The sequence below is a fragment of the Cavia porcellus genome, unplaced genomic scaffold (assembly GCF_034190915.1).
Source record: "Cavia porcellus strain 051 isolate PalLab524CR breed Dunkin Hartley unplaced genomic scaffold, mCavPor4.1 scaffold_26, whole genome shotgun sequence".
Classification (NCBI taxonomy): domain Eukaryota; kingdom Metazoa; phylum Chordata; class Mammalia; order Rodentia; family Caviidae; genus Cavia; species Cavia porcellus.
Genome location: NW_026947509.1, coordinates 12597536 through 12612896, shown reverse-complemented (window position 1 = coordinate 12612896; position 15361 = coordinate 12597536). Strand labels below are relative to the sequence as shown.

Below are 15361 nucleotides of genomic sequence, written 5' to 3'. Positions count from 1 at the left end.
GAGGAGCAGGACATGGAAAGAGGACCGTCAGATATGAGCTTAGAGGTCTAAGAGCACTTGAAGAGGGTGAGAAACGTGGATGACAGGTACTCAGGAAAATCTTCAGCTGTTAAAGATGGGGTCACATTACAGTTGCAAAGATAAAATACACTTAGAATATTTGCAATGAAAATTGTAAACATTTACAGAGTAAACTCTACATTAGACAGGAAATAAGCCTGCATTAGGCAAATAAGCTCTCTCCTTCACTTTATTCCACATTAACATTCCCATTTACTGAAAGATGTTGGAAAGATAACATGCTTTGCCGGGAGGATCTTACACAACAGATCGTAAAGCAAGATCTCTTTCATAGTTTAGTTCAGGGAGATGTTATCAGTGCGGTCAGTTAGCCATCGACTTCCCAGAGCTGAAGAATCACACTCTCTCTACTAGTTGGCAACCTTCATGGTGAACTAAAAAAAAAAAAAAAACAAAAACCGCAGACTTAGTTCCTTTCTTTGTGCTTTCATTGGGAGAGCAGAACCAGCCAATGAGACACTTCTGGCCCCCACTGAAGTTATCTAAAAATAACGTATGTATCAAATGAGTTTGGGTGACTCAGGGTGGTCACTCTCCCTGTCTTGATTTAGACTGTGGGGGTATTTTTGGCTTTCATAATCAGTTGGTTGTTGTGGTCTCAAGCCAGGCTTAGCACACTGGTCAATGCCATGCTTTGTCACGGCACAGAAGTGTGTGGCAAAACCCCTGACGAGGTCTGTCCCTTTGTGAAAGTAGGATCGAATCCCAGTGTAGTCAGTCCCTGCTGCGATGGCCTCCAAAGGGCTGTGCCAGCCCTTGTCAGACTCAGATTCACACAGTGACCGTGTTTGTGGCGAGGTCAACTAACTCACCCGTGAAGTCTTTGGGGCTGTGATGGTTTTCATGGTGAGGTAAACCAGGAAAGAGTGGGGGCAGATTCTCTGCTGCAGATTCTCATGGACTTGTCCCTCCTCAGGGCCTCGAAGCACTCCCATGGGACCTGGATGGAGAGGAACCCCTCAATAAAAGTCACCTGCTTAGTTTTGTATTCTCCCCTCATCTCACCCGCCTAAAGATTCTTTAGGAGTCTCTAGACCCGCCTAAGAGCAGTCTCCATAGGATAACGCCAGGCCGTTTTCACTGGTCTCCAGGAACAGGAGAAAAAGTAAGTGTTACCACTCTAGCAGGTGAAGCAGATAAAGGTGTCATCTATCACTCCCTGCGCCTTTATTCTGACATGTTTTGCACTTCTCTTCAAGCTGACATGCCCTTACTTTTAGTATAAAGTAACGGCAGCATGTGACTAACAATAAATGTCCTTACTTGGCAAAGTTAAAGGGTGGTGTCTCAATGCCACCAATCTCTGCAATTATTTGACATTTTTATTAAGCTCTGAACCTTACATTTGGAAACGTCTGGCCTGGATATTCATAGCTTAGTCATCTAACCTTTCTGATTCCTACAGCAAAAGGGATGGGTACATTATGCTGATTTTGTAGCTTCTTCCCCAGCTGCTATAGATCCTTTTGTGTGGGATCTTACACTGAAATCTAGAGACCTGTGAGAGAGGGAAGGAGTAAAGAAGCAGAAATAAATAGTGGCTATTAATATTAATGTCTTTAATATTTATATTAGTATTATAGGGGGGTAGAAAATACAGATTGATAAAACTCATGCATTTAAAAGGTGATAAACATGGAGAATTTTCCCAGAGAGCACACTGATTTGTGAATGATTTTACAATATGAATATATTTTAAATATTAAATTCTTTGCAGGCATAACTTTTTATTTAAGCAACCCTTTTAAGAAATGTGTAATACCATTGGACAAGTAGAGTTACCATAATTAAATCAGTCTAAACCACTGCTTAGATTGTGCTTCATGATACAGATTATAAACAAGAATGTCCAATCACTCAGTGGCTATTTTTGTCCTAAGAGATGTCCTGGCTATAGTACTGGACCCAAGATGCAGGGTTTCTCCTCAGTTAAGCCACGGACCTGCTCCCCCTTGTTGGGAAATTGTTTAAGCTGCCTTTGTTTCCTGTTTATAAGTTTGAGATGATAATATTTACGTTGAGTAGCCCATCATCAAGAGTGTGAACGAAAGAAGTCCTTAAGAGCCACAAATGGCGTTGAATGCCAGAGAGGTAATTACCTGTGGTTTGGAAGGTCATAAAATGCCTGCAGTATGTCTACAATAAATAATAGTGAGAGGAAAGGGTGAAAACTTGGATTAATATGTTTACGATGATATGAACAACAGCTCCCACATGGCTCACTAGGTGCGAGGCACTTTATAAACACTGTCTGAGTATCTCTCTGGAAGACAGCATTACTGTCTTGACTTGAGCTCAGCAAGCCGGGGCTTTGTGAGAGGGTTCCTCACCTCAGGAGCCCAGGGCCGTCCTGCTGTCCCCCTGAGGGGGGGGTCCTGCCTCCCTGGCAATCCTAGCAATCCTGTGCCACCCACCAACCCGGGCTACAGTGTCTGCTCCCTGCCAGCTCCTAATATGGCAGTGTTTTCCTTTTTATCCTTGTAGAGTATTCTTAATTTCCTTTTGTCTTTGTCGTTTGACTTTCATTTCCTGCTGGGACTTCCTTCTTTTATCACCCTAAGCCTTCACCTCTGCTCAGCCTCCACTCTCCTCCTGGCGGATTTAACCAGGCTCGGGTTTGAAACCTTTCCCTCGTGTTTCAGTTCCTTACTTGGTCTGCACCTCGCAAGTACCATTTCATTATGCCCATCTCCTTCTGTCACCAAAGGGTTCCTATTTGGCCCATAGTTTTTTGCTATATCCATACTTATCTAAAAGGGATTTTCTTCAGAGCCCTCTAGATTGGATTTTGAGATAGCTTGGACCCCGGAATAAAATCCAAGGAAGCAAGAAATTAAGAAAATTCAGAGCAAAGGCTTTATTCCAGGCCTGGCAACGCAGCCCCCTTTGGATCAAACCAGAGACTGTGCGCCTAACAGACTAAGGGAGGGATATTTAAAGCTAAAAAACCTGCAAAGCTATAAAACTGTTGACTTAGTTGACTTAGTTCTGATAACATCTGGAGCTCTTGGTGCATTCGCTACTCCCACCCTGTGGTTAAACATCTCAGAATAGCACACCTGCAATAACATGCGGAAAGAGGGTAGGGGAGTTAATTGTCTCTGAACAGCTCACTAGCAATAACATGTGAAAAGGGGTAGGGAGTTACAAGAAGCTGAAACTTAAGCTTTTGCAAGGATTAGAAACTTAACCCTATCGAGATGGCGCATGTAGAACAAGATGGAGGCGCATTGGTTAGAGTTAAGCCGTAACAGATTTCAAAAAGAATTTTCTAGCTGGGCATGGTGACATCTGTAGTCCCAGCACTTGGGAGGCTGAGGCAGGAGGTTAGCCACGAGTTTGAAGTCAAAATGAACTACATGGCAAGACTCTGTCTCAAGAACAAACAAAAAGAATTTCCTAATTTAAATGCTACACAAAAATAGCACATTTTATTGAAAAGGATTCTAGTGCCTACAGAGGGGTTTTTTTTTACTAAAGGAAAGAGAAACAAAAATAAAGAGAGATACTTTTAATTATTTTTACGATTTCAATACACAGAATTAGTAGAACTCAGAAATCATCATCACGACACTGGATATTGTGTTAATTAGTTAAAATAGAATAAGGCCATTTTGGCCTTATTATTAGGAATCCAGCTTCTAAGTGGCTCCATGCAGTGGTCGTGACAACAATGTTAAGAAAACCACCCATGAAGAGCAGGAAGGAGACCTGGGCCTCTTTCCCCAGTCAGGTCTTCAGTGGCTGCTGGCCAGTTAACTCTCTCCTTACTGATGGATGCACTGAAAGGGTTGGCAGACACCCTCTAAACTGCTCATGCTTTACAATTTACTGAGCAACACACTCCTTTCCTTTCCTGTACAAATCTAGAAAACTCCCACTACTAGAAGATGACTCAGGGTGCAGAGCTCCATCAGTGCCTCTGCCTTCCCAAGTCACATCTCAGTAACTAATGCTTCATGATTCCCCACCCACATGCAGATGGGCTATTTTCTAGAGAGTGGTAAAATTTCGTAGCACTGTCTCTTTAAGAACTATGATTTTTTTACCTGGGTTAAATAGAGGCTACCAGAACTACATTTACAGAAGGAAAAGCCTCTGGCGACCTTTGCTGGTAAGTAGCAGTTTCACTGCTTAACTCGAAATATTAGAGCCAAAAGCCTGCTTGTCTTTGAAAGCACCCCTAACTCCAAAACAGAACTTCTGCGGATGGAAAGATTATACAGATGTTACACAAATGTTCAGAAGAGACTGACTACCCTGGGAGAGAGTCCCTGATTCCAGGATCCACAGAAACAGTACCATTTTCTAAAGGGTGTGACTGAGAGTCCCCAGTAGCTTGTATTTCCAGGTGACAGAATCATCACGGGATTCCAGGCTGGAGGAAGCTTGCTGAACGTGTACCTGACCCTTGTGCTAGGGCCCAGCGTGACTCTTCCAACCTAGACTGAGTCGAGTTCTTTCGGTTAAGCACAGCACTCGATTTGAACAGTCTCTGAGACAGGAGTTCACCACCTTGTGATACAGATCACTCCACTGAAAAACACGTACTCAACTTGGGAATTCTGTGTGCTCACATGGGCTAGGCATGCCGACGCCATGCTCAGCTGCAAACTGTAATGCTCACTAACTAACTGTGGTAAGCCTGGCCTTATTTGTGGGGTCCAGAAACAAGGTACAAGTGGAGAGCCATGTAACCCATGGCTGATGATGGGAAAGTTATACCATGAGCGAACAAACTGTAAAATAAAGCGGGATCCACACTCTACCTTAGCGAGTACCTCTTCCTAACAGCAGGCTGAAAAACAGATGTAAGCTGTGATCTTTTTATATAATTAAAGTATGAGAGGCAACAGAATTCCCTCTTAGTAGACATGTGTGAATATCCTGTTAATGAACTGGCAGTGCTGAATAACTAATAAATACATGCAGAATTCATAAACAACTTTTTGTTTGTTTGTTTTTGGTACTGGGGATTGAACTCACAACCTTGCGCTTGCCAAGCAGGTGCTTATGCCATTGAGCTAAACCCCCGCCCCATAATTGACTTCTTTTTGATTGAAATCACTACATATGTTGTTACCAAGATTTTTACATAATTTTTATTCTATATGTACCAATACTACCAAGGATTAAAAATAGAATGCAGTTATGTCAAGTGAACCTATATTTTCAAAAACATATTTTCATAAAACATCCAAAATGATATATAAATGACATGTGACATATACTTGTATGAAAATGTAAAATAAAATTATTCAAATAAAGTTTTATTGAACTTGTAATTAAATATTATGTTTTAATTGAAATAACACCTCCTAATTCCAGCATTCACTGTTCATCTTGTCACCAACGGAAAGACTCAATGGGATTTCCACATTCAAGCAAATTAAAGAGTGCTCTGAATTACTTAACTGGCAATATGCCCCCCAGATGCCATGTCCATATACTGAGAATAACAGGCTAGCATACGGGTGCCTTTGAAACCATGCATTGGAGCACAAGTTGCAAGGGACCTCATTTCTAGCATTCCTGGGAAAAGTGCTTCCTCATGCAAGAATCTATTGCATTCCCAGAATCTGAGAAGTTGACACCTTCCATTTGTCTGTTCTCTCTCCTCAGTGCTTCTTCCAGTTAATCCTCCCAAAACAAAGTCTAACTCTGGTGTGGGGAGCAGTATAACTCAGACTTCCCTGTCATCAGAATTACTAGAGCAGACATTTAGGGTTACGGTTTACATCATGTCCAAGCTAAGCACCAGATCCCGAGACAAAGGCACCACATGGTAATGTGGGTGTGAATGTGTGTAAAGGTGTGTGTGTGTAAGTCTAAACCCAGGGCACAGGGCAGAGGTGACTTGCTAGGCACTAGGGCTGGTACTTCCATTTCATTTGAACTGAGCCAATAAAGATCAGGTATTAGGGCTGGGAGCCAACCCTGCATGTGGGTTATCTTTGTGTTTTAGAGGAATCTGAGGACACGAGCATCACGGAGAACCTGAGTGTCCAACCTTGTGGCCTGCTGGGCTACACTGAGTAAACAGGAACTGTGTTAGGCTGTCTATAAAATATATAATAGAGTTAATATATATAAGTAATGAAGCTTTTGTTTTTATAACAACGAAAAAAATAGATCTTTGCTTCGACTGTGCATGGTGGACATAGCGGGGTAGAATTAGCAGGGCACGGTACCCTCCCCTACTCAGAGTGTGGTCACCTCTGATGCACATGAAAATGGGACAGGAAAAATATTGCTAGAAATCACAGAGTAATGTTTAAAAGCTTACGATCTTGGGGGTCTGCATTACCAGCTATCTGGGGCTATGTGTGACCCACAAGGTCTAAGGTGGGACACACTGATGTAGAGATTCAGCTCTTTTATGTTTCAGGGCATGCTGTTGTAATCAGGCTTTGCAAGGCAATAGATTTAATAGAGGACATGTGATGTCTAGGATTATTTTATAATATTTACCCAGAAAGTTACATGAAGAGATCTGTCTGCATGCTAGAAACCTCAAAAAATCCAGCCAAGGACCTGGATCCCACAGCAGTGTCCCAGATGAGTTTTGCTGGAGGCTTGGAGCCCACAGCAGTGTCTCAGACAAGTCGTACAAGGATGTGCACCAGGAAGGTCCAAAGGTCAGCAGTGGAAGCTAGAAAGTCTGCGTCTGAGGGGCGAAAGATCTGTGCCAGCAGGCAGAGAGGTCTGCACTGGAGCCAGGAAGTGAAGATCAAGGTGAGCACCAGGGCTCTCTGAGAACTGCAGCCATCCCTGGCAACCATGTGGACCCGAGCCCCTCCGAGCGGGAGAACTAGTTCCTATCAGGAAAAGCAGCCTGTGCCAGCTTCTCCAGGAGAATTAACAGTGCTCCCCCCTCCCGTTCTCTTTTTATGCCATTGGCAATAACCCTCAGTGGGCCTTCCACACCCAGCACCACACTGATTCAGGTCAGCTGGGTATTTTCACTTAAACGGACCATTAATTAGTCCATCACAAATGCAAAACACCTTCAGTACATCAAAGCAAAGAATAAAGAAATGAATGTCTATTGTATTGTGAGTGGTTTTTTTGTTTTGTTTGTTTTTTCTTGGTACCAGGGATTGAACTCATGAGCTTGTGCTTACCAGGCAGGCACTTAAGCCACTGAGCTAAATACCGGGCCCATGTCTATTGTATTGTACAAGAACTAAGCAATTGTATCTGCATCATTTCATTCCACCTGCACTTATCTTTGAGCTATGCTTGCCAAAATAAACAGAAGGTTAGATTCCAAAGACAGAACCAGGACGAACTAGCTTTTCACCTTTAGCTGGGTAAGGGAAAGGCTCACAGGCTGAGCTGCTGAGGGGAGCCACTCAGACCACTTCAAAGCTCAGGGCACCTAAAGACACGTTAGAGACACAAATCCGCTGTCTAGCACAGGCACAGAGCAAGAGACACAACCGTAACCTGACATTAAACAATTACACATGCCAGTAAAGCCAACACACAAAAATATACACATGTGATAACAACATATACAACAATAAAACAATATAACACAGACTGTTCTTACTCCACCCGGCTCCCTGCTGCCTACCATGGTGACAAATGTCTTATAAAAGTACATTCTTTAAGGGGCTGGGGATTCAGCTCAGTGGCATAAGCGCCTGCCTTGCAAGCAGGCAGTCATGAGTTCGATCCCTGGTACCGATAAAAAGCAAAAAGACAAAAAAAAAAGTACATTCTTTAGTCTAGAGACACACCTAATCCCCTGGTTTTGCATAGGCTGATAGTCACCGAAAGGTAGAGACAGAGGGACTCCTAGCCCAGGGAGGAGGAACACAGAGCCGCACGCCTCTGCCCAGCACACACCAGACACAACCTGCACAGCCGTGGAGCTGCAAGAGCTGAGGAAACAATTAAAGCAAAAGGTGAGTAAAACAGTACCCGCAAGGCTACTTTAGCAATGGGACAACAGGGCTGGTGGCACAGTTATGTCCACAGAGTTGTCAGCATAGACAGCACCCTCTCTGTGGGCAGGTTCCAGAGGGTTGCAAAAGACAGCCCCAAAGACAGATCAGCAGATGCTGATAAATTGTTTTATTTTATTTTCTTTTTTTATTGGTACCAAGGATCAAACTCAACACCACGCGCTTGCAAGGCAGGTGCTTATGCCTTATGCCGCTGAGCTAAATGCCCAGCCCCTGTGCTGATAAATTGGTCACCAGCCAATAGGTTCCAGCCCAGAGACCAGAACAACACAGATAAAACAGAAAAAACAAAACAAAACATAACACTGGCTTCTATCAGCCCAGATTAGACAGGCCACACATCTCGATTAGATTCCTAAAAACCAGAGGCTACATTAAAATTAATTACTTATTAGTCCCCTCAAAATGTACAGCATATTCTAGTGTTGATAAATACCAGAGCCAAACCGATGCTAATATATAGCAACCCATTTATGAGACCTACTGCGCACATTCAAAAATATAAAAATCACTAAGTCACAGTCAAAAATGGCCCAGACACCACGAGCTATCAGGGCTTGCCTCCATGCCTGTATAATATTTATGTTTCCCTGGTGACTAAATATATACTAAATACGCACTAACCACTCAGCTTAGCACCATGCAGAGGACATTTCACTTGCAAGTTTGTGTGGTCAAAACCAAGACCATCGACACCACACCCTACGACCTCTCTCACTAGCTACATGGGTTCCATGCCTATCTAGAGGCCATAAAAATAAAACAAACTATCTTAAAATGTTAAAAAAAAAAAAAGAATAATACACCCTAGACAGAGCTCATTCAACCTCCCAATATGGTCCACACAAAAACCAGATAAAACATAATAAATAGCCATTAATTACCAAAAACTAAATAAAATAACTCCTCCTTTACAAGCGATGGTGCCTAATGTTACTAATTTAATAGATCATCTCACCCTGACCCTTGGTCAGTACCATTATACTATTAATTTAGCCAATGCCTTCTTCTCCATTGCTATTACACCTGACCGTCAAGACCAATTTGCCTTCACCCCAAAAGATAAACTATAGACCTCCCAGGTAGTGCCACAAGGCTATTTGCATAACCTGACTTTGTGTCATGGTTTGGTGGCCCAGGATTTGGCCACCTAACCAAGCCACACTCTATGTCACTATTTCATTACATTACTAATATTATCTTTACCTCTAATTGCCTTACAGATTTAAAAGCTGTCAAACACTGTTGAAAAAAAGCTTTGCTGATCTGAGGGTAGGTCATAAACAAAGGCAAGGTCCAGAGACCTGGCTTGTCGGTCAGACTCTTAGGTACTATTGGGTCAAATAAAACAAAATTAATTCCTGATACTGTTATCCATAAGGTGCAAACCTACTCAAACTCATGACAACATGCCAGTTACAGATATCTATAGGCTTACTAAATTTCTAACAAATGTTCACAGCATACCTAATTATTAACTATGCCTTGTATATCAGATTATCCAAAAAGTTACTATATGAGACTAAACAAACGCAGCACAAGCTCCTTTTCAAAAAAGTCGTGGACTGAGGGTAGAGAGAACACAGCCACACCAGCAAGCAAGTCCAGTCTGGGAACCAGTGCCATGTGTGGGCTGCTGCTGGGCTGGAACAGACCCCGGCCCCTTCTGGTGCATGGGCTGGCAAACAAGAAGTACCAACCCCCCTTTGCCACCCCCCACCCCTCCTGTAAGCGACTGGCTTATCCAGAGAAACACAGGCTGTGATGGTAGCTATGGAGGTGAAATGCAATTGGATGCTGTGCTGCTTTGGTGTTTCACTAACATTGCAGATTTAGGGCCAGGGGTCTGATCATCGGTTCAGAGGATAGCGGTACTCAGTGTCAATAGACCCAAAACAATGGTATCACATGTACTTTTATGGGTCCTACCAGGCCACAGGCTGCTAATATAATTATTAAAAGATACAACAGGCACCTAAAATTGGCCTACTTAACTCCAAAGTGCACTAAATGAGTATGGGTCTTGCCTTGATGGTCTTAGCTCTAACATACAAATAACAGCCCATCGGGTCACTTCTTAAAAACACAGCAGTTCATCTACATATTCAACTCACAAAAGAGGGTCCTAGGGTGATTAACAAGAATGTTAATCCTTCCCCTCATTCAAGCCCATACAACCCAAAGGCTGCTGCTATCAATAAATTTAAAATTAGCCTACCGAAGCTCTAATAGACAATTAGCTATTCTTTCTGGAGCCCTAAAAGAAATCTTAAGCATACTATAAAATACACCCCTAAGCTTCAACTTGGCTGTTAAAAGACTTTGGTATATGCCCCACCTGATGCCAAAACCATCATCCTAATAAAAATTAATAATGTTGTGGCTGTTTGTCCCATCCTCCTAGAGATAATAAGTTTAGCCCCAACTTCCTTAGCCCCAATAACAATGAAAACCCAAGGCTAGTAGGCTAAGCTGAGAGGTCAGATGAACCCAAACTACAAAATAAATGCTCCAACCTATGTAACCCAACATTTCTAATAAATAATGCAAACAAACAATAAAATAACCATAAGTTCATAAATATAGTGCCAACCAATTGGCCCATCACAAAAACATTATAGGTTTATAACACCCTAAGCTACTCATACACCAAATAAAATGCTACACCTAAAGATTTCCATATGGTTAAAAACACTATCAAATCCATTAGAGACATCCTCATACTAAAACACTGTATATCACAAATGATGTCACACTAAACAACTGGCCTAATAGATTTATCTAATGGCATTAACAATGCCATAAACAAACCCCATAAACCTAGCACTCCAAGTTAAAATCTTTGCTCTGCGTATGTACCGGGCCCTAAATGTCACATGCCAGGCTTTAATATGACTTATAGATAAAACTTCTCAACTAAAAAAGGTGGTTTTACAAAACCACATAACTCTTAATTTACTAATTACAACACCCACAAAACTTATGCTGTTTTACATATGAAATGTTACAGTTATAGCTTTAGCCACCCAACACAGATACAAAAAGCCTTACAGAAGATAAATCAAAAAATATCCACCACCCAAGGCCTACAATAAGACCTCCCTACCCAATAATAAAAACCATTAAAACCCACCTAATGCTAAACAACCATAAACCACGCTACAATGGTAATAAGGTTCATAGTGTCCCGCTGCTCCCTCATTGTTGTTATAGCTTTTGTACTCAGGGGTCCGCTGTGTAGGTCACTCAGGAAAAACAGCTTTCCCTGACCTTCAAGGGGATGAGACGTGGGAACCCATTTGGACATCAAAGCTCAGCACACCTAAAGATGTGTTAAAGACATAAACCTGCCGTCCAGCACAGGCGCAGAGTGAGATACACTTATAGAATCGTAGCTTGACATTATAAAACCTCACGCGCCAATAAAGCCAACACACAAAGACATACATATATGATAACAACACAGACCAAAACTAAACAATAAACACACAGACTGCTCTTACTATGCCCTGCTGCCTGTTGGTGTTACTAAGGCCTTATACAAGTACATTCTTTAATCTAGAGACTTTACCCACGAAAGTCGGCCGCCCGTTGGACCCCCACTCCGGCCCCAATAGCTACACTTAAGGCAGTTGTATTTACATCTAATACTGTAATGCCTTCCTAACAGACGGAGAAACAGCACACTGTACCACAAATACTGATTCTCTTAGGTCTGCAAACCTTTGCCTGCCTTCTTTTCTGGAATGAAGTATACAGATTAGGTTAACACCTGCCAATGAAAAGCAGTATTTCTAACTCCAGCAATATGCATCAGAATTAACAATTGTTAATATTTCTCTGTGTGTGTGGCTTTGCAGAATTTTTCTAGGCATATAAAGGACTACTTTCACTTTTCAAATTCATAAGGTCAATCTATACATGCTCATCTGTATGTTTTTAAAAATGTTATCTTGAAGGTTATTCTACATCATCAACCAAGAAACTGCTTATCTCCTAAAGTTCTTGAAGAACTAAATAAAATACTTAGGAATCACTGTTTGGCCCAGATCTGGCATAATTTAGGCTCTCAAAAATGTGAATTTCTTTTCCTTTCTTTTTAGCAGAAGAATCACATGGATGACTGCAGTATTATCTGTAGGGATAAAAAAGTTACAGAATCACAGAATTTGCTGAGTGAGGTGTCTTGTAGAATCTTTTTACTCAAGTGATAGGACCTGTGGCCAAAACCAAAGCTTTGCTTCCAGCTGGGTTGTCTTTTATCTGAACTCAAATATTCTGACTTTTATCTATTACTCATCTTACACATTAAGATAGTTTATAGTGATATTAAATGATTACATATACTGATTAACAGAATTGCAGCCTTTATTTAGAGAAGGAAGCTCAAACTGAAGATAATAAATAATTTTTTGTTAAAGTTACTTGTGGCAAAAGATTCAAAAACATTACTTCTGAGTGGGACTTGGGCTCTAGAGAGAAAAGAAAGCCTTATTTTTTGCACCTCTTAACCTCAACCTCATAGCAATCCTCCTGCCTCAGCCTCTCAAGTACTGGGATTACCGGCCAAGAATATATGTAGTTTTGTAACGTTTAGTGTCCTAGTGTTTAACCTGGGAATTCCTCCCTTAAAGCATTTAAAATGCTAACAGAAGGGAGGAGTGGAGAGCCAGTTCTCAGGGTGGAGAGATAAACACCAAGAATACAGAGAAAGTTCATACAGAAAAACAAACAAAAGGTGGCAGATCTTCGGGAAAAAATCAGAGAGTTAGGGTAGGTGCTTGGAATGTCCTGAATGGTGGACAGGGACTTTTACACCACAGCAAAAAAAACACTGGCCTGTTTGCATGTGAATGAGAGGCACAGGGGGAAAGTGTGAAAAGAGAAATTATTCACTGTAACATGTAGGACAAAGCTAAGGAGGGGCTGGCTGCATCAGGGTATCACCTCCTCCATCCTGAGGGACCAGCTTGTTTTCTCCCATCATGTGACACCCAAACACACTGCCTAATACGAGGTTGGGCAATCCGGGAGTGACACAGAGCCATACGCCCCATGGTCCCGGCTGAAAAATGGAAATTCTGGAAAACTCTTGTGTGTGTCATCATGATTTAGTGAAGCACAATAGACAGAGCAAAGCAAAAAAGAAAGGCCAAAGGCTTAAGTCTGGGCAACTCAATTCCTCTGTTATTTAAAAGTCATTCAATCCATCGACTCGCAGAGAATCTTAAAGGTCAGGGAGCCTCCTCATTTCACCCACGAGGAAGCCAACAAGGATGCAGGGACTCGTGCCTGCCTGGCAAGCATGAGGTCATGAGTTTGATCCTGGTACCACATCTCTTTTGACTCCTGCCTCAGTAGCTAGTACATTATAGGTTAAATAATGCTGTTGAATATCATCATTATGCATTGCAAACACATGCTAGCAAAAAAAATTAAGAAAAAATTTCCAGTAAATTTCTGTTTGAGAAAAGAAAAAAAAGTGACAAACACTCACTGAGTTAGAAAATGTATGCTTGGTTTTCTAAAAATTATTAATGGGAAGTATATCAGATGAAAGTCCTGGGTTTGCCATGCGAGGTGGTGCACATCTGTACTCCCAGCATTTGGGAGGCTAAGGCGGAGGACTGCTGCGACTTCAAGGGCAGCTTGGACTGCATACTGAGGTCATGGCCATCAAGACCCTGTCTCAAAACAACAACCACCAAAGTACACAGGTTTGACTTTTGCAAAAGTCTACAGTAATTTCTCAACAGTGGTTCCAAAGATAATATATGATAGATAACTAAAATTCAAGTCACTGTTTTCAATTTGATAGTTTTTATCAAAAACTCTTACTTATTAGTACATGCCTGGTTGTAGGATATGGAAGATTGCTTAAAGGCAGTGATATGCCGAATTCTTCCTGGGCAAGGACCTAAGTCACCAGGATTTTCTATCTTGAATGGATTCATAGGTAACAATTAATGGAAGGGACAACACACCCAGTCTAAATGTACTAAAAAAATTTTTTTAGAAATATAAGGCATTACACCTACAACCCAAACAGAGCTACACCCAGGCATATAATAATCAAAATTCCAGAAATCCAATATAAGAACAGAATATTAAAAGCCATCAGAGACAAAAAACAGATCACTTACAAGGGAACACCCATCAGAATTACAGCAGACTTCTCGGCACAAACCATCAAATCACTAAGACTGTGGGGGAAATAATTCAAGCTTTGAAAGATAATAACCTCCAGCCAAGATTGATATATCCTGCACAACTGTTCCTAGAAATTGATGGAAAAACAAGGTGCTTCCAGGATAAAGAAGAACTAGGGGAATTTGCAACCACCAATTCAACTCTACAGAGAATACTGCAGGATATTCTAAAAAAGGAAAATACCAAGATTCCAGAAATAGTGGCAGAGAGGCCACAATGAATGGAGCAGAAAGTGAAATGAAGAAGACAAACTGACAACAAACAACAGGAAAAGAGCTCAACAGAAATGAGGCAGAGAAGATCGGATGGTAGGAACAGCTATTTTGGAGAAAACAAGACATCATAGTAGCTAGTGCTGATTTAGTATCATCTTGTTTTGAAATCCCATCAAACTTGTATTCTTCTGTCTCCATCGGTCTTAAAATGTTGTATCTTATTGGATTTTATTATATATGATAATATAAGCAAAAACTTTTATAGACAAGGAGATTATACAGAAACCATTGTTCATTTTCTGTTAATTGGTTCTAAATACCCTGTAATAATGTCATTCTCTTGAATGGTTTTATGGTGTCTTGATATGTTTGGTGCTACAGTATACGAAGTCATACTTAAAGATTTCAAGGAAAGAGACACTATGGTAACTATTTTTATGTCAGGATATCTTGTGGTGAAACACTATTTTGCTTAAATGGTTATGTTTTGACATGCGCTGTTCTGTTGTTATGCCCTCTTTTATCTCAATTACCTTTTTAAAAAAATTATTTACTTTTTTATTTTTATCTTTTTAATGGGATTTTTTAGGATTAATTATTTAGGATTAATTTTTCCCTTTTTAAGGGAAAAATAAAAAATAGCAGGATACATTATAGTAACCTACTTTGATTTCCTATTAACTTGATTTGAAATCCTGTATTGCCCTCACCAACTTGTTTTGACTGATTTTCCCCTATTCTGCTTTGCTTGATAGTACCAAGTTCGAAAGCATAGGCAATAACTGTGAAGACAGTAAGATTCATTATGACGCCTATTCTGGTTGACTATTATCTTCTTTTAAAGTCCTGTAATGTCTCCAAAAAAAAAAAAAAAAAAGAAAG

At 41.0% G+C, this 15361-nt stretch overlaps 1 long non-coding RNA gene across 1 annotated transcript in view; it reads right to left on the bottom strand.

The window, feature by feature from the left end:
• Positions 1-232: 232 nt before the first annotated feature.
• Positions 233-15361, bottom strand: part of LOC101787253 (uncharacterized) — a 32294-nt gene continuing 17165 nt past the window's right edge. The window contains exons 2-3 of the long non-coding RNA XR_216373.4: positions 894-1021; positions 233-455 (exon numbers count right to left, since the gene is read on the bottom strand). This is a non-coding gene — a long non-coding RNA (uncharacterized LOC101787253). The remainder of the gene's footprint in view (positions 456-893; positions 1022-15361) is intronic.